The sequence below is a fragment of the Danio rerio genome, chromosome 4 (assembly GCF_052040795.2).
Source record: "Danio rerio strain M-AB ecotype USA chromosome 4, GRCz13ab, whole genome shotgun sequence".
In the NCBI taxonomy this organism is placed as follows: domain Eukaryota; kingdom Metazoa; phylum Chordata; class Actinopteri; order Cypriniformes; family Danionidae; genus Danio; species Danio rerio.
Genome location: NC_141024.2, coordinates 14,582,806 through 14,609,814, shown reverse-complemented (window position 1 = coordinate 14,609,814; position 27,009 = coordinate 14,582,806). Strand labels below are relative to the sequence as shown.

General features: G+C 34.5%; 1 long non-coding RNA gene across 2 annotated transcripts in view; it reads right to left on the bottom strand.

Moving 5' to 3' along the window:
* The window catches only part of LOC147844665 (uncharacterized), an 892,045-nt gene that overhangs the window by 40,465 nt on the left and 824,571 nt on the right, over positions 1–27,009 (bottom strand). Inside the window, exon 1 of one of the 2 annotated variants that reach the window (XR_015482888.1) lies at positions 21,489–21,627. The exons of the other annotated variant lie outside the window; for it this stretch is intronic. This is a non-coding gene — a long non-coding RNA (uncharacterized LOC147844665). Of the gene's footprint in view, positions 1–21,488; positions 21,628–27,009 lie in introns of those variants that run through there. 2 annotated transcript variants of the gene reach the window in all.

Below are 27,009 nucleotides of genomic sequence, written 5' to 3'. Positions count from 1 at the left end.
GTCCTTATAATTTCTATATGTATCTTTCAATTGTGAGAAGTCTTTAATGTTGAGGAGAATACAGAGGCAGAATCTGGATATGCAATAGCCCCTTCCACACAGTGATACCGGTAAATATTTATAGCGACTTTACCAGTATATTAAAAAAAAAATGCTGTTCACACAGGCAAGAAAGATCCAGAATCTTTCCAAAAAAAGACCATTCACACATCTATTCCAAAATATCAATAAATTCTGACATTACTAACCAGAAATGACCTCTAAACAGCTGCACGTCTAAACACAGAAGGGGTCGGGCTTTTGTTGATGGTTGATGGTTCATAGTGTGTGCTGCTGCTCACCGGCTGCTTCACGTGCACACGGGGTAAGCATTTTATCGATATTTTTTTCATAACAATTTTTTTCATAGAAATGTTATCTGACTAACATCTAGCAGCTAAACGTGTCTGGAAAAATATATTAGAAGGCTTTATCTTCATAAACAGAGCGAATGTGAATGTTTTTTTTTTTGTGCATTTGTAATTTACAAATAATACAAAAACAGGCGACAAACAAAAATTCCAAAGACTAGCTGGAGTAGACGTCTCACGTCAGCGTATTTTAATTATGATCGCTCTCTTTCCAGCAAACTTTCTTCTGCGTTCACACAGAGCAGAATTTTGGCAAATTACCGGAAATGTTACAACTTCTCTTTCCGGAAAATTCCCAGAGCGAATTTACTAGTATTGTCAAAAAGGGCCTGTTCACACATGATCCCTTTCCCGAATATTGCTGGTAATTTTCCGGAAAGGTCTATATATGTGAAAGGGGATAGTGTCACAATAATGGGTCCAACTTCATATTAATTGGCCTTAACTAATGTGTACCTACAATTAAATTAACTTGTCAAAATGTACGTTTTTACATTGTACTTAAGACTGATTAAATACCAACATGCAACTACATCTGTGATTAATTTCTGTAATTACATCTTTAATTGCACCGGTCTCTCACACCAGGGGTTCCCAAACTTTTCAGCCCCCGACCCCCCAAATAACATTTCCAGTGATTTCGAGCCTCACTATCCTAGGAGGTGGTTATGAACACACAAACATTGCACACAACAGTGCACACACTCCAGTAAGAACTATATAAATGAGCATACTGACAACATGAAAAAAGTATACCAGTCTAACAACCAAATAATCATTATTCCTTTGTTTAATTTAATATTAACCTCACCTTATGACAATTGTGGGCACAATGTTAACAAGTAAAGACTATTATTATGGTTTAAGTTTGGAGACCACCACTTGGAGATGCACATGAGTGCCGTAAAGGTGTCAAAGTTTAACACTGTGTTTTGAAATCAATCTGCTGCAACTAACGCAACTGCCATGTCATTAATCTACCGTAATAACCCCAGGCATGGCAATCCAATGGAAAAAGAATTGAAAGGCTGATGGCTTTTTATTTGCACGTTGTTTTTTATGTAACTATTAAATATTATTTTTATCTTCTGTAGGTTGGGGATAAATTATTGCAATTCTAATAGGTTAATAACATGTATGATATTTTTGGAAATCACCAAGTGATGGGAACCCCTGCTTTGCACCTTAACCCACTCATATTACCAAACCTGTCCCTAACCCACCATAAGAGCAGCAGAAGTGTTCTGCAATGCATTATCAATCAAGCGACAGACAGAACCCACAGAGATTTGCAGCATGAAGCTACAGTACAAGAATGTTACAGTGACTTTTTGAAGCTGCAGACAGACAATCACAAGCTAAACCATGCTAAACCTCATTAAATTCATGAACTTTGCATTATCGTTTGTTCGTAGAGTCTGAAAGAACGACTACAGCTATGAGCAAAATGGTAAATGAACTCAAGATGACTTTCAAAGCAGGAGAAAATGTGGTACGGCAACATTTTTTGCATTTGCCAATGCTATTCAATGCTCATAAATATGTCAATAATTACTACCCCAGAGTAAAACATGAATCTAACTCCAGGTTAATTTTGAGCATTGAACTCTCTACATGAAGTCAATCGTACAAACGTCTCGCAATTGTCACTGTGCATTTAACAGTGAAAGAAAGCATGACCGCGTGGAAAAAAATAAACGACATACAGCTTTTGTCATGTGTCTTCACAACTTAACAACATGCAGCAAAGGTAAGAGCTCCTCAAACAATCCCTGCTTCGTATTTCCTCTGAAACGTAATAATTTGAGCCGACTGGCTGCATGACCTGCCCGAGCAAATCTCTAACGGCGATGACAAGTCTGAAAAAGATTCGGGTCCCTCTCATTTCCTGAACGATCATTCGTATCTCAGCCACAGAAACCAGAAACATGGAGCGTGATGAAAAAAGACAAATGCGCGAGTGCCTTTCCTTGGGCCCCTTTCAAAGCCATGCCAAACTGTCCACCCCTCCCCAAAGAACGCTGAGTTACTGCCCCGCAGTTCTCTTAAAGCAAGCGCTTTTTCCCTAAATGTTGAAGAACGGCTCAAAAAAGCGCAGATCTGCCAGCAATACTCCTCCCTGACACTAGTTTTATTAGAAACATCTGGAGGCATCGTTACAAGATAGAGAAGCACTCAAAAGAGGGAGAGAGAGAGCAGAGGAATGGATAGCTGAATTTATAGAGACTGAGAATTAAAAGGATAGCACGAAAATGCTTCAGAACAAGCAACAGAGGAAAAATAGCTTGATCAATGCTCTGTTTACACCAGATATTAAGTCAATTTGATCACAATTAGATGGTCGATTGATATACTGTTATACTTTTAGACACATTGTCTCCAAAAGGTTTAAATGAGGAGTTTGACATTCGTCCTTTTCTGTGATAATTTTTGAATAACCCAGAGATGGGTTGCGGCTGGAGGGGCGTCCGCTGCGTGGAAGTGTGCGGGATGAGTTGGCGTTTTTTCCGCTGTGGTAGCCCCGGACTAATAAAGAGACTAAGCCGAAAAGATAATGAATGAATGAATGAATGAATGAAGGTTTAAGTAGGGGTTTGGTTTAAAGGTTTTTTGGCTATATTTTGTTGTATAATCTGGTGTATCCTGGTATATATATATTTTTTTTTCTTTCTTTCTTTATTTTTCTTTATTATAATTTGTGATGTAATATTATAGTTTATTTATATATATATATATATATATATATATATTTTTTTTTTTTTGTAATTTGATTTGAAATATCAAAGCTACAGACTATATGTGAATGTGTATACATGTATTCATGTGTATATATGTATATGTATATATGAATGATTGTGTATGTATACATTTGCATGTATGTATATGTTGACATATATGCGAGAGGAGATCATGTGATCCGGAAGTGTACAAAAAGGAGCACCTGATTGTGATGAACATTGTCTGATGAAGAGCCGGGTGGCTCGAAACGTTACACGCTCTGTGTCAGCCTTTTTAATTTAATACATTTGTATTTTTGGAGCCTTGGTGTTGCCGCCTTTGATTTACATACGATTGATATACTGTACCTACTGTACACTCTCAGAAATAAAGGTACGAGCGCTGTCACTGGGGTGGTTGCTTTTCAAAAGCTACAAATTTGTACCTGAAAGGTCCATATTAATACCTCAAGGATACATATTAGTACCTAAAAAGTACAAAAGTGTTCCTCTTAAAATTTGTAGGTACTAACATATACTTTTGAGGTACCAATATGGACCCTTCAAGTACAAATGTGTACCTTTTGAAAAGCAACCACCCCAGTGACAGCTCTCATACCTTTATTTCTGAGAGTGTACTATTGAAAGTGTACTATTTATTAGCACTTATATACAAGTATGATCTTATTTTACATTCCTACTACCATTCTACTACCCTACTAACTATTAATAAGCATCTAATTAAGTAGTTTGTTGAGCTATAAATCTTAGATAACCGTTTGTTAATAGCGTGTAGAAATAAAATGTAACCTCTAAATATAAACTTTTTTTCATGTCCGATGAGTTCTTATACAGTTTAACATGCATTTACGTTAATGTCTACATTTAACATCTTTAACAAATATTTAAGAACATCAAAAGTACTTATATTGTGTCGTTACAAATAACATCACTCATTTCATTCAATGAATCAGGTGTTTTATCGTTTATCAAGATGCAACATTCGATTTGGTGACAAAAAAAAAACGTGTGCCTGTATGTTGTTTTGCATAAGATGAATCAAAGCACATTAATGATTTTATTCATACAAAATAAAACACTTACAAACCTGTATTACACCAAAGAAATGCACAAAAATTTCGAATGTAACGACACAATCGAAGTACTTTGGATGTTCTTAAATATTTGTTAAAGTTGCATGTTAATTTGATGCTGTTTTGACATCAAGATAGTGAATTAACATCAAATCGATCAGCATTTTTAAATGTTTTTCGACGTTATTTGGCATCAAGGTGCCCTCTGGGATTTATACATTGAAAGCAATTCGATCTTTGCATTTTAACCACCTCTCGAAGTGTTTAAAAGTGGACAAGCTCAAACCATTTTACACCTGTTTCTTTTAGCAACATCCACTTGTGATCAAATCACTGAAAATGCATCTTAATTCCAGCTGGAAAAAAGCCCAATGGTGTCTTCCGGCTAAAATTGGAAGCTGCTGAAATAACAACAATCTCATCTCAAAGCTGATAAGATCTTATTAGTGCTCTTAACAGTCCTGGCTGACTCCACAGCTGGATTTAATAGAGTTTTCCTCACACTATTGTCATGCAAGACAAACATGATGACTCTCCTAGGGTTGCTCTTCACAATTGGGAATAGTTGAACGACTGAGATGTTAGGGAGAGAGTGCGAGTTGTATGAGGTGTTGCGTGATCGCTGAGAAGGGTAATGGAGCCGCATTATCATGCTCTTCCTGCTAGCAAAGAGCAAATAGCTGAGGAAATGAGGGATGATAGCTAATGTCACCCCATTCCTGACCTCTATTTGTATGCATGTGTGAAAACTAAAGAAGCAAAAGGGAACTGGGCACTGAGAATTTCTCATTTAAACATATTTCATGTTTCTGCAAATATGTTGGGTGTGTTGATCAGATTAATAATGAACTGATTATTAATTGATTCATTAAATCAATTATTTAGTTAAGCTCAATGGTCTCAAACTCAATTCCTTGAGCTCTGCATAGTTTAGCTCCAACCACTTCCAACTCATCTGCTTGATAGTCTCTAGTAGTCTTGAGCACCTTGATTTGTTGGATCAGCTGTGTTTGATTAAAGTTGGAACAAACTGTGCACAGCTACGGCAGCCGGGGGAACCTAGTTTGAGATGTATGGTCAAGCTTATTATATTATTACGATACAATTTCTGGATTTTATAGCTAGCATTTCATGTATTCTAAATGCAAATAATTAAATAACACTTTAACAATTGTGGTTATTGTTATTTAAATGTTACATAAATAATAATAAGACAGTTGATGTCATCATAATCATTATTATTATTATTAATTTATAAAAAAAGCAAACAAACAAAACAATAAATAAATAAAACGAACAAATATAAATATACATATAAATAAATAAGTAAATATAAATAAATATATAAATATAAATATTTAAATACAAATATAAATAAATAAATATAAATACAAAAATATAAATAAAAACAATTATAAATAGAAACATAAATTTAAATATAAATAAATATTAATAAAATAAAATAAAAAATTTAATTAAATTTAATTTAATTTAATTTAATTAATTTAATTTACGTTATTTAAATTAAATATGTGACTGGGAACAACAAAAATAGTCATTGCACATTTATATTTCAGGAATAGCCAAAAAATTTAACGCGTGAGTCAAAATTATAGATTTTACTTTTATGCCAGAAATGATTACAATATTAAATAAACTAAATAAATCATACATATAAATCGAATAGATAAATATAAATAGAACTATAAATCTAAATAAATAAATATAAATATGAATAAATATAAAAATATATAATAAAATAAAATAAATAGATTAGATTTTTCTTTTATGCCATAAAATGATTACAATATTAAATAAACTAAACAAATCATGGTCCATAGAGATTTTTTTGTGAATTACCTTTTGTAAATATATCAATGCTCAGTATATGATAAGTCATTTACATTGCAAAACACTTTGTTTGGACAACTTTAAAGCAGATTTTCTCAATATTTCAATTTTTAACCCTCAGATTTCATACATTCCAATAGTTGTATCTCAGACAAATATTATTCTAACAAACCCATTTATCAATGAAAAAACTTATTTATTCATTTTTTTTAATGACACTTATGACTGGTTTTGTGGTCACATACATGTTGTTGTTTTTCAGCAAAACCAGATGCACTGGAATGTGCCATTACCTGCATCTGTTGTGGGCCCCCAAGTAATTTAGCATGCTTGGAGTCTAACGTGACTGCACTCTCAAAGTGGAACAGAGTGTTGGGCAGAGAGACTGGGAGAGGAAAAGACATTATCATGCATTGTAACAGCATTGTCTCCAGCTAACATTGTGTGGAATGTGCAGAGAGGCCTGATAAGCCTAGTATGGAGGTCTGGGCATGCTGGAAAATGGCAGGCAGCTTTGAATAAACCAGGCTTGTACTGAGTCCCTGTACATTCACACTCGGCCAAAACAGCCCAGTGGGATGAAAACTAGATACACACCGCTATCTCTACTTTATTGTATTTGAGAATTTAGTGTATGTGGTGAATTACATGAAATGAGCAATTGGTGAAATATTAATAATTAATTTTTAAAGTATGTTGATGTACTTCCAATTGAATATTCAGTAGGGGGCGGAGCTTTCTTTTTGCGCATCATTCTTTTAGCTAACTAGAGGGGCGTGGTTACAAAACTGTAGCTGAAGCTGTCAAAACTGAGCAGTCATCAGAGAAGAGACAGCCAGTTAAAATGCAAAAGCAAATGGTCAGACTTTGATTGAAGATTACCAAAACAAACTTTTTTTCCCCAAGTGGATTACCTTGCACGGATTATTCATTAACTTAAAGAATAGTAATGTGCGGTAGCAAAATAAACAGTCAATTTTGATTTCCCACAGACTTTAAAAGTTAAAAAAGTTGACCATACCGCTCTAGATGGATTACATATATTACAAGATTACATTAAATATGTGCTAATTTGCTTACATTTAGCACAAAAATCTGGACAGACTAAAAGTCAGGTTAAATCTTTTTTTTTATTGTGTTTTTGACAAAAAAAGTACAATACATTACAGGTATTGAAGGTATTTAGTTTTTTTTTTAACCACACACTAATTTAAGAAAGAGACAAATCAACATAATAAAAATTAATAAGAAAAAGAAATGAATTAAATAATAATAATAATGTATAGGGGTAGGGAGAGGTGGTGTTGGGGGGATTCATGGTTGAGGGAGTACATTAGGCCCAATAGGAATTATTAAAGGGTCCCATGTTTTTAAAAAATGTTTTGGTTGCTCCTCTGAGAAAATATAAATGTTTTCTGTTTTCAAAAATAGCATTACATCACTAAGCCAAAGTGACAGTTTAGGTGGCATTTTGCTGGCATTTGGTGATTTCTGACTTCTTCTTCTGGCTATTAACATTACAAAGGCAAAGGCATGTTCTGTTTATTTGGCTATATGCATGTCCTCATTTGGTACTCCAAACAAAGCCATTACCCGATTAGGTTGAATTCTTAAATTGAAGGCTGAGTTCAAAATCTCAAATGTTGAAGACCAAAATCGTCTCAGTTTATCACGTGACCAGATCACATGGGTTAGGTCTGCCTTGCATGAGTTGCAACGATCGCATGTTTATATTGGGGTATATTTTAGCCCCTTTGGCTTTGCTGTAGTGAACATGGTAAAGAAGTTCTTCTGAATCAGATTAAGATGTCAGATCATAATTTCAACTGCTTTACTGATTAAGTTTCTTCTGAAGTATTAATTCCTAGTTCTTCTATCCATTCCATTTTAATCTTTTCTAGCGTTATGTTACGGAATATCATAATTAAGTTGTTAAATCTCTTTATTTGGAACACATTAGGATATACAGATGAGATCTTGAGAGTTTCTAATTCTCATTCCATAATTCATATATACTGCGAACAGTGGAATAAAACGTTTTGTAAATAAAATGCTGTAAATGTCAGGCAAATTATGAGCATATCCCTCGATAAAAACCTTCAGAATATAGATATCTATATTTGGAGATTTCTGCACAGAAAGAACCTATATAAGCATATATATATATATATATATATATATATATATATATATATATATATATATATATACACACACACACACACACACACACACACACACACACACACACATATACATATATATACATATACATATATATACATATACATGACGTATATAAAATTGGCCGTTTTCGTATGATATATGTTCTTAATAATAAAAAATATGAGCTAGGCAGATGCCAAAGTGAGATATGGCCTGTATGTGCACATATATGCACCTTAATTTTGCCTATATGTGGCATATACACATATATGCAGCGTATATATTATCATATATGTGCATATATACTGCATATAAGTTTCAAATATGCGCATATATCCTCATATAGGTTCTTTCTATGTGGGCTTGTTGCTCAATGCAGGACAACAACCTTAAGTTTGAGATTATATATCTACAAATAAAAACTGCTAGTGTTTCAAAAGAGTATGAATGCAGTTTAAATGCATTTTTAGATGCTTTCTCTATATTTAACAGAAAAAATGAACACTTTATGAATATCCAAAAAGCTCCAAATTTCAAAACTGACCTACAGGTACATAGAAAAACAACAACAACTCTTATTAGCTGCAGTGTCTCGTCTTAAATTGGGCTGTTTTGGGCAAACGAATGACCTCTATCTTTTTAGAGCCTCTGTCACAACAATATAGCACATTACAGTCTGGAACGAGTGTGTTTTCAGTATAAGAGACACTGACGGTCACTGTTGTGATGGTTAGTGAACAGCGCTTTGTGTTATAAGAACATGAAGATGTAGAAGGAAACACATGGTTTTGTTTAGAGACAGAGAAAGAGAGAGAGGGGGGGGGGGGGGTTTACAATGGATAGTCTGACTCTATCATTTGTTATATATCAGCGTAAGGGTGTTTCTTCAGCTCTAGAGACTTGTGGAGCTCCAGATTTCTACAACACTCTTGACAAACACTTTTCAGACTCTCACACTGGTTTATTTGATATGTTCAGTAAGATTGTCCAATAGCTGATATACTTGCATTATTTAAAATAAACTATTTTAAATGTAATTACGTAAGAAAGCCAGCTTTATAGCTCAGGTACACATTAATAAATGATCATTTTCATTACAATTTTAGACAATTTAAAGCAATATTTTTCTTTATAAACACCTAAAACACATTTAAAATGTTGTCTATCATATCTAGCATTTCATTTCACATATATTATAATATAAAACAATATTAAAAGCCTCTATTGTTACATAAGATGTACAATACATTTCAATGAACTTTAATTAACAATGCTAATGCTAACTAAGGAACATAAATAAAGGACTTATCTTTGGTTAATTATTACTTTTATATAAATAAATCTTATAAATGTATATGATTTAAAATGTAAAATACATTTCACAATCTCTAAAACCATCCTGCCAAAATAAGATATGGTGAAAATGTCTTCAAAACCTGGTTAATAAAGTCATGCAGCAAAAACTATACAAGTGAAACACGGTGATCTGCTTTAACAAAAACAACCCTGGAACCTAACGGTGCGCATAGCTGAAGAAACACCAATACATTTACGCTTTGTCTGTGCTGTAAATGTGTATAACATTAATATAATCTGACAAAGTCTGTTACCGTCTTCCCACAGGCCTTCGCATGTATGAGTCAGTGCAGAGCTGTGCAGTCTGCTGCTCTCTGTCCAATGAGATAATAGTATGAGGGCTACAGATAGACAGATAGAGGACACGTGTGATGGCTGTACGGGTAACCCACAGGTCACAGATTACACTGGAAGAATGGAATTTGTGGAAAAGTGGGTGGATGGATTATAACGTGTTGAACAGAATAGTATAAGTAGCTGGGTTTTTATTCAATTTTATTTATTCTTTATTTTACCAGGAATTTCCCATCGAGGGTCCTGGCCAAAATGGCAGCACAAAAACTTACAGATACAAAATTAGGTACATAAAATATCACGTATTAAAATATACACAAAACATTCACATGATTCTTCCAGGTAAGATTTTCAAGATTTTCAAGATTTTTTTTTTATTTAGAGATGAAATAGTTTCTAACATGATAACACAAAAGAGGAAAACTAATTTAAACTAGGTGAGAAAACAGTTACTTATAGTATACTTGCTTAAATACTATACATAAATTCAACAATACTGTGTAAAAATCAATTCAGAGAAGCAGTTATACAAATATATTTGGCTAAAGAAACTTACATTCATCAAATTTACGCTATTTAAGGTGATTGCACATGCTTAAGTAAAGAAACTGTCAATATATGTCAGTTTATGGTATAATATCAGTTTTAAAGTCTAGTTTTTGGGTAAATTGGGTTTAACATTTTTAAAGTGTTCATGTCTTAAATAAAAATAAAAGATCCTGTTTGACTTGAGACTTTCTGTCTATTTTTCAAGTCAAGTAACTGAATTAGACTGTTAACAATTTCATGGAGAATCTACAGCAACTTACTGGCAGCAGTTTGACAGCAACTTACTGTAAATAAATTACAGCATGAATATTGTATTTACATTTACAGCACCATTTAGTGTACGTTTTTTTATGATCATTTATATATACATCTATATATACATCTTTACTGTAAGATATATATATATATTAAAATACAGAACTGCATAACAGCCCTACGTAGTAAAATATAGTTCACATTACAGTTAAATACTGTTTAATTTACAAAAATCGTTAACATTGTACTTAATTAAAAATACTTAAAACATGATTTATGTTTTATACCCACCATTTATCTCTAATTACTAATTATATTATGGGATTGGGGCTTGGTTCTGGTAAATCTTAATGTTGAAAAGTTTATAGCTTTTTTTGGTGGGTCATGATACAAAAACAGTAATGAGCTGCCATTACTTTCTCTGTTTTTTACAGATTTATTTAGATACATTTGAAGTCAGAATAGTTAAACACCCTGAATTATAAGCCCCCATTTCTTTTTTTTTTTCAATTTCTGTTTAACGGAGAGAAGATTTTTTTAAATACATTTCTAAACATCATAATTTTAATATCTCATTTCTAATAACTGATTTATTTCATCTTTGCCATGATGACAATAAATAATATTTTACTAGATATTTTTCAAGACACTTCTATACAGCTTAAAGTGACATTTAAAGGCTTAACTAGGTTAATTAGTTTAAGTAGGCAGGTTAGGGTAATTAGGCCAGTTATTGTATAACGATGGTTTTTTCAGTAGGCTTCGAAAAAAGCTTAAAGGGGCTAATAATTTTGACCTTAAAATGTTTTTTAAAAAAATTATTTTATTCTAGTCGAAATAAAACCAATCAGACTTTCTCCAAAAAAAAAATAAAAATGCTATCAGACATACTGTGAAAATTTTCTTGCTCTGTTAAACATAATTTAGTAAATATTTAAAAAAGAAAAAGAATTTCAAAGGGGATTTAATAATTCTGATTTCAACTGTATATTTTTTCTTATATGACATACTGCTTCAAACCACCACAAAAGTCAATAAAAATCACTTTGTTAAAACTCTAAAGTTAAATATTCAAGATCAAAAATGGTCAGAGCAGAAATGTAGGTTTCATAATGTAACTGGAAAACATAAATACATCCACAACCGCCTTAAAACCACCAAATATAGAATCTTTTTTTTTTTCAGTCTAGTCAAAAGCATGATTAAATTATCCACAATATTTCACAAACGAGATCGGTGGAGTGTTTTATAAGTCACAAGATTCATAAGAACTACATGGTTGATGAGTTTCTAATTAAAACAATTAGAAAACTGACTCATGTTTGTTTTTTCCTCCATTAAACTTGTCTGCGCTACTGCTGTCAAATACGGACTCCTTTATTTACAAAGAGCTGTCAGAGTCTGTCATCATACTGTGATGTCTTTGGGGACGGACCTAATTAATATAACCATTTTCATATACACACAATGTTAAATATTTACTATTTTGTTCAGGGATCAGACTGACGACAAATGTATTTCTTGATATTTTCTGTCATTTGTATATTTAAATCCTATAGAGAATGACCTGAAGACATGCCGGAGATGACTGAGCTCAGTGGTTTAGGCCAAAAATTTTACAAATGAATGACCATAAAAAGTGTAAAGAAATTATTCTTGTTTTTTTTCTATTAATTTTGACCTCATTTTCCCCTATTCTTCACCACCATCAAATAAAAAACAAAGCAAAATGGAAATCAGTCAGTAATCTGCTGTGCTAGACTTTTTGCTTCCTGCCTACAAACACATGTTGCCACAAAGAAATGGCATACGAGGACATGCCATAGATTTTGATCGACTCTGACAGGCCGAATGAACAACAGACCTCCTTTAGGAGCTAAACACGAGACAAACACACACACACATAAATAAACACACTCCATTTCACAACAGTTAAATATGGAGTTTGTAATTTTCGCTGATGTCTACAGGGTGAGATGTATTATAAACAACAGTACATGGCTATATACAGAAAAGACAATTGGAACCAGGGTTTTTTTTTTTTTTGGTTATCTATTGTGTTGGTTGGATGTTGGCTGAATCGAGTAACTAGTTAATGTAATTAAATTACATTGCCACTGAAAAAGTAAAGGATTACTTTTAATTTTAGGTTAGTTACTGATACTTATAACATACTTGCCTTACATGTTATATTATTATTGCACATGCTAAATTAAAATATAATATTATCAATATACACTACCTGACAAAAGTCTTGTTGCTTATCCAAGTATTAGGAAAAACAAATAATTCAATACAATCCTAAAAAGTGACAAAAACCAGGGTGCTAATTACAGGGGGTTTAGGGGGGGATTGACCCCCCTCCCCTCCCTCCTTTTAATACTTGATCCCCCCTGAAAGACATCAAAACAACATGTTTGGGGCGGTCAGTCCTCTAAATCGCAAGACATAGTTTGCTCTGATCTGCATCTTACATATTATTATTATTAATTAAATAATAGATAATATAAATATAAATTTCACCACCCCTATAATGGATTATTCTATTGTAAATGCAATTAATCTAGGCCGAGAGACATGGTAAGTGTTCACAAAACACTTGTCTTGTAAAATAGGTGTATAGACTAAAAGTAAAAATAAAATTAGATGCATAGTTCATATAGTTTGACCTGCAGTAACCTCTGAAATGGCTAATCACAAGATATTGTGGTTCAGAGTTCACAAACTATCCCACAAAACACTGACAAAATAAATATGTTGCATTTATTTAGATTCACTGAAGCATGCATTACACAAAATAACATTACTAAAAAAGTTGCCCCCCCTGATCGTCAATGTAAAATTCACACCCTGAATAAAACTACTGTATTATGCATGCCAGGCCAATAGGTGGCGATGTCACATTGTTAAGAAATACTAAACACCAGCACACATATTGTCCTGTAGTCCACTACTGTTGTTTTAGCTAGCACTTGTGTATATTTACAGACTAAACACGCGACATGCATCTGAGTGATGTTTTTCCATAACTTGCACTCATTATCAAACGTTAAGCCCCCAAGCATCTAAACAGTTACAGCCAAATCCTAATTATTGTGTACTGTGTAAACATCCCCTTAACCATAGACGACCCTCGTCCATTTGTTTTATGGAAAATGAACTGAAACCTAAATAACACTTTCGCTATAATTTTATGTTGGATATTTAATGCATGCCACTCCTGAGCACTGACCAGATGACATTCGTCTTATAAAGAAATGTAAACCGCAAAACCATGTAAACCTGCAGTTCACATCCTTGTTTATAGGTAGACCTGCCAAACTGGGTGGCCTGAAGCTCCTGATCTAAGCCCTGACCTGCCTTCAGCCGCGGGGCTTAACGTGTGTTATAGGCTCCACTGCCAGGGGTCGTGACCTCCCATGTCACGCTCTAATCATGATTGTCACATTGATGGGCCAAAGATGGGCTTGTAAATGATATGTGAGCAAGTTTTTTTCTCTTTATGATTGCGGGGATGAATGCCTGCTCATGTTTCATGTCATGTGTTCTAGCCAATCAAAAAGCAACAACCAACATTAAAGGTTCTGTGAAAATTAAAATATTTAGATGTTAGTTTTCAGGATATCTATAAGCTAGTGTGCTCCAAAACAGTGACAAAATTTTCGTTTAGAAGATATAAAACAAATATAAACATGTAAAGATTGTAGTTTGTCACTTCCGCCGAAAATTTATCAACAATGTCACTTTATATGACATTTTCTCATCAAATCTTGACCAATCAAATGCTCTCTAGCGTCTCACAATTCCCGCCCCTGCCAAGACGCTTTTCATTTAATGCGCTTGAGCTCAATCGCTCTCACTGGCAGAGCTGTGATGAAATAATACACTATTGGCTGTTTTTTTTTTAAACAGGGGGGAGCTATTCTATGTCCCACCCTCTTTACGTTTTTTAGTTGAGATTACGTCAAACATCGAATTAAAAAAATTAACATTTCAAAGCACTTCAAGGTACTTTTTCAACATTAGCATTACCATATTTAAATCTATTGTTTGTATAGTATGTCCACAGACAGGCTTGTGTAAATCAACAAAGAAAATAAAGTTAATCTTGTGTTTCGATTAATATGTAAGTGATGTACATACAATATGGACTATTTTTTCACAGTTTTTTTTGGCAACCATTGCATTGCAAATTAATACTGGTAATAAAAGTTTGTAGTTTTTCTTAAAATTGACACAAATGCTGGTAGGTCACACAATAATGACAATATTATGAATGTAATACTTTTTAACTATTTACAAAGTGTTTTTTTCAAAATAAGAGAGTGATTCTGAATCTTTCTAAGTGAATCAGCAATATGAAATGACTGGCTGCGTCCGAAATCACCTACTACTCAGTAGGTAGTGCATTTGAATTTAAATTTACTATTCAGTTGTTAGAAAAGTACATTCAATACAGTATAAATGTCAATAGTATGAATGGAACTTGGATGTACTACATCCACCATTTTATCATCATCATGTGACTGCGTCAGTTGTCTCGCTTCACTCCCATTCATGAATTCTTTCATGGTGCATCATGTGATATCATAGCATCTGCTGCACTCTTCAGAATCTCATCGGAAGTAGTAGGTCATTCGGATACTTCTCACGTACTGTTTTTCGAATACTATGAAATAAGACATACTACTCAGCTCGCATACCAATTTTAGCGTATTATATTTTATGGAAGCATGCAGTTTTGGACGACGCTTATGAGTTAAGTGAGTGATTCAAAGACTCCCTTATTATCCAGCATGCATCTTCCAATCGAAGATCAAAACATGACCCCTCTGGACAGAAATTTAAAATATGGACCAATCGCTTGCTTTTTAAATGTCTAATTATCTTGTTTAATCCCGCTCCTTTTCGCAGCACCGTACTACAGAATTTCGCAAGCTCAAACTCTAGTGTGACCGGAGCTTTATCTATCCCAAGCCAAACGAACAAACTGCTCTGCCTAAACCCGCACAAACACCTGATTCTTGTTACTAATTACCAGTCCACATGCCTCTCCATAAGACAAGCCCCCATATGTTACAACCGGCTCAAACATGCAACATAAGAGAGACAAATCGGACCAGGTAATTTGAAAAGAGAAATGATTTATGACCAAAAGGCGTAATTAACAAAAGTATTTAAAGCAGGAGTGAAAAGCTTCTGCATGGAAGTGAACTGAGCTCATGATCCAAAACTAACTAAAATAAACAAAACGACAGGCAGGAAGGTCCGGCTAATCGAGCTCTCCTCTCATGTCAAATGTCGAACTCTTTATAGGCATCACATAATGGGTCTCAGGTGAGATGACCCATCCATAAATCAGCAGACTCTGCAAGTCACACAAACACAACCGAAATAACCAGGTTGACCATATGATTCTCACCCCCAGTGGTCACACTATCAATGTGTAGATGTCAAATGAACATTAAGGTTTTGATAGAATTGATTAGCATTTTTAAATGTGTTTTATAATGTTGTTTTAACATAAAAGAGCCCGCTGGGTAAGACAGTGAGCTGCTGCCACTGTTTTAATAAGGCAGTTTTATTCCATAATACCTCATATTCAAAATATCTTATATTTAAAACATGAGTCTCATGGCAATATTTATGCAATTGTATCTGAAGCGCAAAATATACACGGCTTCTCTGAGCAGCACTAAACAGTTTATATAAATACTGGTGCACCCGTGCCAGTCATTTGATTAGTTTCAGCCCTATAGCATCTCATTATTCCAGTTAGCTTAAATAAATCAAATTTAAAATGTACACACGTCTATGGAAATACATTTATTATTACAATATAAAAACATTGTTCCTTGATGGAAAAGTTAGCATCCTTTATTATTCCGTTTTTATCCTGGCTTCACTGAATCCTACAAGGTGTCTTTTAGGTGTCAGAACAGCCCCCTTATCTGTGAACACACACGAAAAGCATAAAGAAACACATGTACATACACATTCACGCCCCGCATTCATTCTTTAGTGTCATGTACACCATGTCAGAAAAGAATTAGTCTCTTCCCCTCCTTTCATTCAAGGCCATCTATGATCCCATTGGGAGACTGTTTCCTATTGGCCGGTCCAGAATGTGGTTTTATAGTCAGAGCTCGTAAAACACGAGCAGAGGGGGAACGGGGAGTGACTGTCTGCCACACTTACATCAAACATACTGAGCTCGGCTGAAGAGGTTCAGCGCTCTGAGAAAACACTAAATGAAGTGCAATGAAGTGCAAGCCCATGTTGTTGCACGTAAATCAGAGATGGAGCCTAGCAGAGACAAGAAGGGTCGAGTCTATATTTATTTGTCTGTGAAAGATTTATACAGCTAAAACAAAGAAAGACGAAGACCTTGCAGTTATTGTTCGGCTGAGAAAGAATAGATGAGTGTGTTTGCTGATGAAAGCTTTACAATAACTACTGCTCATCCTGAAATGGTTGGCAAACTGTCATTATTTACTAATTCTAATGTCATTCCAAACCAATAAGAAATACAATCATCTTCTGAACAACATGTAAACATTTTTAATAAAGTGTGAAAGATTTCTGTTCCTCCATCATGGAAACACCAAAGCTCAAAAAAAGTTTAATCCAAGTCAGGGGTGTCAAACTCAGGCCAGCAGAGTTTAGATTCAACCCTAATTAAATGCACCTGATCCAGCTAATCGACTCACTCTGGCTTGTTAGAAAGCTCTTATCCAAAACTGTGTTGGAGCAGGGCTGGAGCAAACTCTGCACAGCTTTGTCCCTCCAGGAACCGAGTTTGACACCCCTGATCCAAGTCTTCTGGGTGGATATGATCCCTTTGTAAAATGAGATTAATATATTTTCGACTGACATGTTTTACAGTGTTTAATGAAGCTCAACCCTGCTTTCTTTCCTATTAGCTTTTTAGTCAAGAACTTTAAAAGGTTTGTTTGAACAGGTTAAACTATTTATGTTTATATTTATCAGTGTTTATGTGTAAAAAATCTACAGCATTAAGAGTTTTGGGTGAGTAGATTTCCAATGAAGGAAAAAAATCTCTTAAATTTAGCTGAAGATTTCCTAAATTTAAGCTGACACATGGTACGTTCCAATTTGCGTTCTTGTGGATTATTCCATTCCTTTCCATTCTATTCCAGTATTTGGGCTTCAAGTTCTGTCACGAATCACCATAACACATTTTTTGAGATGTTGACAGTTATGTGTCTCACGTTGCTAAAAACACTACTAGGACACATTTATTTCACAAAAAAAGCGAAAATTGGTTGTTTTTTGCGTTATTCTGAGCTAATTCGTTCTTCTGGTTTGAAAAAAAATGTAAAAGCTATGTCACATGAGATCCTTGTGTGAATTCCTGCATGAGGACTTGCTGTCTGTACCCATGGGTACAATGTGATGTCTTTGAGCTTTTATCAATAATTCAAGAGATACACTTGGTTCAAACCAATCAGCATGCTCTATTGTGAATGAGGATTATTAATGAATGTTAATAACTTCATTAATATGCATGATATCGTCGAAGACTGTTTTTACCTGTTCGGCAGAGAAAAGCCACATTGTGTTGCCAACCGTAATTAAAACAAGCGAGAGAAGAATTGTTTGGAGACATGGGTTGTCAGTGTTGTGTTTATAAATGTACCTCAACGAAGGTTTTGTTTCAATTTTCCCCGCAATGAGAGCTCAGCTGGTCTCAGGTGGATTACAGTGGTCTGCTAACATGCCACAAAAATATCTTTGTAAGGAACATTTTTCACCCGAGAGCTTTTCGCATCTAGAAATGGTGAAATACAGATTTTCCCCTCATCTCCTTTAAGAAAAAAAAAAAAAAAAAAAACGCAGTTCCAGTTGGTGTTGATTGTCCTGTCTCTACTGATTTGGTAAGTAAGTGATTAGTGTTCTTTGTTTATGTTTATTCAGAGGCAAAGTTGGTTAGTAACGTCAGCAGTATTCTTTCAGTTTTTAAAAACATACCTTAGTCAAAATGCTTCAGCTACCAAGTTTACAAAAAATTAATATCACTACAATATTATGGAGTGAAAGATCTGCTGTAAATGCTGCTCTCCGAATGTAAACACCTTATTCAAATGCAAAATTATACTGTTGTGTAGTATTTTCATCGCATTTTGTGACAGGATAGTCTATACACACACGGCTTTCTGACGCTACCTATCGAGTGCATCTAAGTTACAGAGAAATGCAGAGGTATCAAACATTCCATTAAAACAACACTCTTCCGGCAGTTCCTCACATCCAGTATCTCATTTGTCTTGGGGGGGCATGCAAAAATGTTTCTAAATGAAAGTGAAAGTGCCAAACTGCAGTTAAAGTCGACAAATCAAGAATATGGCAAATTATTTGATCACTGATCTCCAAGTAAACATACGTCTGCGTGTTGTTTTGCCTCTGTGAAAATCAGCGGATGCTCAAACTGAAACTCCCCTTTTCATGCAAACCCTTCCCTCTTTCGCCACTCGATACTCCCACCTAAACAAAGCTGAACTCACCCACTGTCCTGACTTATTTTTTTTCTAACTAGAGGTGTGAAAACACCCTGCTGAGACAGGGGGGTTTCATGGCCCCTTAGGCCCCGTTTACACTAATGCGTTTTAGTTTGAAAACGCATAAGTTTTGCTACGGTTACGCCATCTGTCCACACTACTCCGGAGTTCTCGGGCGCCGAAAACGGAGCTTTTTGAAAACGCTGTAAAGGCCGTTTTCATTCTAAAACGTTGCTGCTCCGTCTCAGTGTGGATGGGGAAAGACGGAGACATCTGAAAACGGAGGCGGGGCTGCAAACGTTCGCCTCTCTGATTGGGGCTTTTCCTCAATTTTAAGTAGCCTAACACACAGTTCAGTCTTGCCTCCTCTTCTTGTAAGTTAAGACTTCGCAAGTTTGATCAAGGCTGCAGTCTCCCCCTTCTCAGTTTGATATGGAAAACATACCGAGGACACGGGTAAATTTTCAAAGGGAACAGTGTACTTTATAACTTCATTCACATCACCTTGGCTACGTTGTTTCACTTTCTCAACAATAAAATGTAAACATGATTTAAGGAACTGCCTATTTTCTTTTTAATATTAGCAACTTAACAGACAGCAGAAATGTTGAGGCGCCGTGCTGCATATATGAGCGTCATCTTCACTGTGTGGATATTTATAACAAAACGGAGCCAATAACAACTGCCTCCTTTCAATTTCAGTGAAAATACGAAACGCACCCTCTCTTTTGCTGAATATCAGTTTTAATAATCGACAATTATAAAAGTATAACATACAATAAGTTTATACATTGTAGGAAATAAAGGCAAGCGATCAGTCAATGTACCTGGATTAATCATTAACTTATCTTTGCGCTTAACCAAAACATGTTACCCGTGAACAAGTAACTTAATAGATTCCAATGATCAAAGTCAGGGAATTGGCCTATGTCGTTAGATAAAGACAACAACATGAATGAAATATCACGTTTAGCAAATATAGTGAGATTAGATCCAGCGGGAGATGCTTGATGAGCAGTCCGACAAGCAGAGCTCTCATCTGGGTAGAAATGCTGGATCGCTTGCCCGAGAGTGTGTGTGTGGTCACGTGATGTGCGTTTTCAGCGTTTTGGTGTGGACGGAGAGCAGTTCAGAAACGCTGGGTAAAACGCGAGTGTGGACGCGGATCGTTTTCATTCTACAACGCCGTTTTAAAACTAAAACGCACTAGTGTAAACGGGGCCTTAAGCTTGCACACACACTAGACCAGGGGTGTCCACACTCAGGCCATACTCAGGGGCCAGTGTCCTGGAGAGTTTAGCTCCAACCATAATCAAACACACCTGAACCAGCTAATCAAGCTCTTAAGCTGCGGTCACACTAGAGTTTGTGTGTGCGAAATTCTGTCGTGCGGCGCTGCGAAAAGGGGGCGGGAATAAACAAGATTATTAGGCATTAAAAAAAGCGAGCGATTGCTCCATGTTTTAAATTTCTGTCCAGAGAGGTCATGTTTTGATCCTCAGTTGGTCTCACGCAGTCAAGTGGTGTGATATCGCAGGTCAAAGTTCACCAAGCTTTAACTTTGCACTGCAACAACCTATGAAACCTAACGCATGACCCTGCGTTTCCGGTCTGATGCATTCGCATGCGTATAAATGGAAGTATAAGGGAGGAAAAGCCAAGTGTGACCGCAGCTTTACTATGCATACTAGAACTTTCCAGCCAGGTGTGTTAAAGCAAGTTGGAGCTAAAGTCAGCAGGACACAAGCCCTCCAGGACCTTCTTCGGACACCTCTGCACTAGACTATTTGAACCATATCTAAGCGGGTCTGCCAACCAAATCCCGGTTCATTTGACTAGTAAGCACTTTGTTAATTTGGCTGGCCCAGGTACAGTTGGGCCAGAGTGTAGCTCGGTTGAGCTCGGGCATGATATGCATGTAGTGTGGAGTGCACAATGTGCCTGAGTGTGAAACTGAAGATGGAACATCAGTTTAATGGGATTGTTTTATATGCATTTACTACTCAAACATACTTTTCAATGAACGCAAACTGTCATAGTTTTTCAAATATGCAACCCCTCATTGCCACCTTCAGCAAACCTCCTAATACATACAGCATGATGACATTAATGAAAATTTATAAGCGTCAAAAGCAGCGGATGTGGTCACCAAATTACTTATCATATACCACTGCATCCAAATAACACAAAACAATAGGTCAGATCAATACAGTCGTGCCTATTGTGAATACACCCTGACAGCGAAATATTCCCTCAAAAAACAAGCACTTTAAATACCTGAGTGACGCGCTTGTTGAGTGGAACGAAGACAAAGTGAGGAATGTTGGACACTTCACATTCAACTGACACAGCTAAGCTCATACACTAGACCAGAGGTCACCAAACTTAGAAGAGTTTAGCTCCAACTTGCCTCAACACAACTGGAAGCTTCAAGTACATCTAGTAAGACCCTGATTAGCTTGTTCATGTGTGTTTGATTAGGGTTGTTTCTGCACTAGATGGTGTATAGTGCTCAATGTGGGACATACCACTAGCTTCCTAGTGTGTCTACCTGTTTGTTACTATGGTAACCTATTCGTTGCACCTGCTTCTTGCTTGACTCCTTAACAACTCTGTTTTGTTGAGTTCACTGTCAGCAATCCTGATTATTAAATATGGTGGTGTCTATGTTTTTCTGAGCTTCTCTTGTGTGCTTCTGTTTGTGGATTAAGGACTAATTAGATTGAATCTTTCTTTTTTTTTATGAGTTTGTTCATTTAAAAGTGTTTAATTGTGTCTACATGGCTTTATTCACAGTTACCAAAACAGAGTTGACTGGTTTGAAAGTGAATTCACACATTGCTAGACTACTAGCAATAAATCCAAAAATTTTTACTGACTTTGTTCTAAATGGAAAGAAAAAAAAGTACTGTTTAAACTTTATAAAAAGAAGATTGTTGTAGATTTGCAGTGGAACTAAAGTGCGAAAAACTTCCTTTTCTACATGCCAACCCCTTACACCTACTTATTTTTGTTGTTTTTACATGTTTGATCAAGAGCAGAAAGTCATGGAGAGGAACGAAGGATATGAATCTATGTTTGTGTAGTCTTGGCAGAGTCCCCCGCACTCCCAATCATCCCTGCTCCAAGAATAAAGCAGCACAAAGCAAACTGAGTTCAATTCATTTTTCACTTGTAACTGATTCAAAGAGCAGCTGTTCATAAATATGTCTGCATTCTCAGGGGTTTGGAGGAAGACGGGCTTTTTTTTTTACTTTAGATTCCTCCTCCAAGTATAGGGGGTTTGCGAGAGTTTTTACAGATAGAAAAAAATGTGTGTTTAATCTATGTATCATTTTCCAAAGCCACCGTAAGCCTGCTTAAATGCTGAAGCGTCTTTGAAGACTATATGGAGTGAGTAGCCAGATGCATGTCCTACAAACAAGCACCCTCGACCCATTAATCAGTCTGATTCATTTCAGAGAAAACAAAGAAAGAGACTCCTTAATCCTTTCCAACAGAGGCTACAGAAGACAGACATGCACTGACAAAAAATGATTCATTAGAATTAATACTTTTTTTTAAGGTAAGAGGTTGCAAACAATTTAAATGGGCTCAATTTTAACAAACAAATTAAGTTGAACATTACTAAATTCAATTAGTTTGTTTAAATTGATCCAATTTAAATTGTTTGCAACCACTTACTTTTTATTAATTTTAGTAAATTAAAGGAATCGATTTTTGCAGTGTGGCAAGCCTATAGGATCCATCAGCTCCTCAACACAGCCCATACATTCATTTCATACCTTTTATAAATATCTAGAATTGCTGTCAATCATCTTAGAAACATATGTTCCCTTTAAGGCTTGGATTAACTTGTGTCATCTTTATTGATCTCGCCTAAAAAGACAAGATGGAAACAACTCTGAGAGCGTGATTCTTCTTCCAATACAAATGTATCCAGATGAGCATATACAACCCCAAATCAGAAGTTGAGACATCATGGAAAACACAAATAAAAAGTAATGATTTCTAAATTTACTTTGACTTGAATTTCATTGCAGACAATACAACAAACATTATTTGATGTGTTCCTCATGATTTTTATTGTTTATTTTTCTCAAAATAAAAATGTATTGCAATTTTGCTTCTTGTAACACATTACAAAAAAGTTGGAGCAGTAAAGCATTTACCACTTTGTAATGTTGCCATTCCTTTTCACAACCCTGAAAAGACATAGGGACTGAAGACACCAAGTGAGAAAGTGTTTCAGGTGTAATTTTGAGTCTTAAAGTGGGCAAAATGAGTCTTTGTTGACACATTTTCTATCAAAGAATATCTGAAATACTGACTCATCTGACAGCAGTACACAGTTTCCACTGTGTGATGGCTCATCACAGATGCCTTCGAGCCCAAAGAAGTTGACGGCGATTCTGGACACTGTTAACATAGGGCTTTCTTTTGTAACTGTACAGATTTCACTGCCATTTGTGTATGTAACTACATATTGTGGTACTTGACAAAGGTTTGCTAAAAGAGTCGTAAGAACGTGGTGATATCGAATATAGATGAATGACGATTCTTGAGGCAGTGCTGCCTGAGGGATCGGAGATAACAGTTGTTCAGCTTAGGCTTGCGGCCTATTCCTTTGTGCAATAAAATTCCTCCAGAATCTTTTAATTATGTTATGCATTGTTGAAGGTGAAATATCCAAATGTCTTTCTATCTTTCTTTGAGGAACATTGTTTTTTAACATTTCAATATTTTTCTCACATATTTGTTGGCAAACTGGCAATCCTCTGCTCATCTTTGCTCATAAAGGACTAGACCTTTCTTGGATGCTGCTTTTGTACCAAATCATATTTATAATCACCTGTAATCAATGATGACATCACTTGTTTCATTATTCATCATTATTTAACCAATTTACCTGATTACTAGGACTAAAATGCTCCTGCCCCAACTTTTTTGAAATGTCTTGCAAGAACCAAAATTGGAATATGTGTTTATTTACAAAACAAATCATGAGGAACACTTTAAATAACGTTTGTTGTATTGTCTGTAATGAAATACAAGTCAAAGTTAATTTAGAAATCACTTTTTTTATTCGCGGTTTCCATACTGTCCCAACTTTCTTTTAGGATTGTATAATTTTTTTACCATTAAGATGAACAATAATCACAAAACTTCAAGTTAAGCCAACTTAGTTAATAAAGAATATAGTCTTCATTTCTATTCATCCCTACGCATGTGTGTTTAAATGAGCTGTCGAATACTCAATCCAATCCAAAACAAAGCAATACCTCAATCCATAACATGACAAAACCTTGTCAATGAAATCCACTTTGAGGGTCTGTTTTTGTTGACAGAATTATAAAAAAAAGATTTATACATACCCAAATCTGTTGTTACGGTAAATATTGACTGCTATTTGTTTGTTTAGACAGGTAAATGCAAATAGTGATATCCCAAAACAACTAGAGGGCACAACAGCTCTGAAAGAAATGAAAGTGAATGTCCACCACATGAGACCACTCAATCAAACATGCCTGAAGAGGAAGACCCGACCTTTGCTCACAAATAACTTTTCCGAAGGAAATGCTGAGCATGATTCATTTAGGGGCAAAGAGAGCTCGGGGGGCTACGTGAAAAATGCGATGTTGTAAAACACAGACTTACAGATCTTGACAAGAGTGGGCTGAACTGCAGGTGTCTGCCAAGGGACATACTGTAAAATGCCCGCACACACGCATGTAGAGTCACAGAAAGTTCACAGATACATATGAAGTCCTCGTATATTCTGAATGATATACTGGATCTGAAACTCGCCAGTGTGATGAAAGAACTTTCATGCTGATTACATATTTAGTTTAATTTAGTTTAGTTTAATTTAAAGCTAAATGTTGAAATCATATTGGACAAAACAAAAGACAAGAAAAGACAAAAGAGAAATATAAAAAGGAGAAAAATAAAACAAAAATACAATGAAAATAACTTGTAAATGCTTATCTAAAGATTAAGAATGTTAGCAAAAACAACAAAAGAAAAGCACAAAACTCAAGACGCCATGAAACAAACAATAAATTAATTAATAAAAAAATAAACACATTTAAACTTTTTTAAACATCTTGAATGCTGATACAAAACAAAAAAGCAGATAAAACAAACACAAAAAGCAAAATAAGTAAATAACTAAAAAACAAAAAAGAAAGCAAATAATCAATCAAACAAACAAACAATCAAAAAACAAAACAAAACAAAAAACAGACACATTAAACAACCACATCAAACAACTAAACTACTTTTTAAAAAAGAGAAAAGTTACAGTAGAGAGAATATATGGACTACTGGAAGACGTTGGTTTGGACACAGTCCAAAATAAGCCCAGAAGAAATATGATAAGAGCGATCAAGCGCCCCTGTGCCACAGAAAGTGGAAAAAAGAAAGAAAAGTGCCAATTAAGACTCTTGTGACCATTTAAAAACCTCTTGTGTGAGTTTTTATTCCATGTTCGGTAACTTCAGCATCCTGTGTTGTGCTTGCGGTATTTGGTTAGCCTAGAGCTAGTCATTAATTTGGCACGTGCACATACAGTGTTCAGCCTCTCATACAGGGGGTCTGACCGAACTCCAGCTGAGGTTCAATAATGCTTCATCATCAATGTTTCAATGCCACATTGATCTGTGGGGCCACAGATGTTCTGTGGTGAGAGTTAAAGCCCTGCGTCACCTCTCACATGCCACAAAACTCACTTCCTTTACAGTATTATTCATCACAAATGAATGTGGAAAATCATCTACACATGTTTAAGGATGATTAAAGGGGAAACTCGTCCAAAAATAAAGAATCTGTCATCATTTACACAATCCCTTGTTCTACAAAAAAAAGACAACAAAGCTTCATAAACAGTTTGTCTTTTGAAAAAATAAATGAATAAATAGAAAAACTCAATTTATTCATTTGATGATGATAAAAGTATAAAAATATGTATGAAAAAAAACAGTAAAGACAGTAACTGTAGAATAATAGTAACTCATTTTTAAAAGTAACAATTAAACCAGTACTTTAAAAAACAATTTTAATTTCAAATCTAAATTAATTTAATGTTTAAAGATCTAACAATAAAATACATTATTTTAATATTTTTGTGCTAATATTTGTAAGAGAAATGAAAATAATGAAGTTTAATACAATAAAATGATCCAATAAATAAAATTAAGTTCAGTAATCTTGAAATGCAATACTAAAATAATAAAGTCATATATGATTTATTATTTATAATAATAGTCATATATGATTATATGATTTTAGTCATCTTAGATATATATAAAAAAATCTAAAGTAGCAATTAAAAAGGTACATTTATAAATGACTTTAACTTCAAATCTAATAATAATAATAATAATAATAATAATAATAATAAATAATTGATCTTTATCTATTCATCAATTAAATAATTTTTATAAAAAATATATTTTTATGTGGTAATAGATGTAAAAACTTAAAAATAATATGTAAATATTTTATATTATTTAAATAAATGGAATAATATTTCCATAATAATTAACAAAAGATTATTACAAAAACTTTAAATACGGTTATATTGAAAAAATGCAGCATTAAAATAATAAAAAACATTATTTTACTTGCAAATATTAATCTTAAATATTTGTAAAATTATTTTTTTTTAATTTAATAATCATATATACATACTGAACTTTGTTTTAATTATTGTATTATTTTATTGCATTACACTTTATGATTTACATTTATTTGGCAAATATAAGCAACGTAATATATATATATATATATATATATA